This window comes from Myotis davidii, unplaced genomic scaffold, assembly GCF_000327345.1.
Source record: "Myotis davidii unplaced genomic scaffold, ASM32734v1 scaffold684, whole genome shotgun sequence".
In the NCBI taxonomy this organism is placed as follows: domain Eukaryota; kingdom Metazoa; phylum Chordata; class Mammalia; order Chiroptera; family Vespertilionidae; genus Myotis; species Myotis davidii.
In genome coordinates, this window is record NW_006295564.1 from 1772928 (window position 1) to 1773450 (window position 523).

The window sequence follows — 523 nt, forward strand, 5'->3', positions numbered from 1 at the left end:
TGCGGCAGTGGGTGTGGACCCGGGTGGGCGAGAAGGGGGAGGGTAGACGATGCCTCCTCCCACTACCACCCCCTCTCTTTTTCGCCTCCGAACGCGAGGTGCCATCTTTTTACCGCGTGTCACGTCTTTACGGTACCGTGCCAAGCCGGGTGGCTGGGCTTCGGAGGACAAGACGGGGCTGTTACCAAGGAGGGAGGCGGCCATCGGCGCTGAGATCTTGGCGTCTTGCTGCTACGGGGTTGAGCACTGGGACGGCCACCCGCGATCTTCCTGGGGGCTCGCGGCTTTGTTTGTGGGGCGAACGTGAGCAGTGTTGCCAGCCTGCGTTTTTGCCTTTTATTCTATAAGGATGCTGAGCCAAGGTACCCTCTCCACACCCCCGCCCCGTGTTTCGCCCCTTATTTCCGAGCCCTTTGTTAGGTCTCGGGGCTTGCTGGGATCGATGAACTCGAATCGCGGCCCCGCGGTCACGCGTGGAACGGGCGTGACACTGAGCGGCCCCTCCCGGAGCCCGGCCGCGCGC

The 523-nt window shown here is 63.9% G+C and overlaps 1 protein-coding gene across 12 annotated transcripts in view; it reads left to right on the plus strand.

The window, feature by feature from the left end:
• Positions 1-523, plus strand: part of MAPT (microtubule associated protein tau) — a 79998-nt gene that overhangs the window by 1388 nt on the left and 78087 nt on the right. Inside the window, exon 1 of one of the 12 annotated variants that reach the window (XM_015568142.1) lies at positions 341-362. The exons of the other annotated variants lie outside the window; for them this stretch is intronic. The gene's annotated coding sequence lies outside the window, so the exon portion shown is untranslated. Of the gene's footprint in view, positions 1-340; positions 363-523 lie in introns of those variants that run through there. 12 annotated transcript variants of the gene reach the window in all.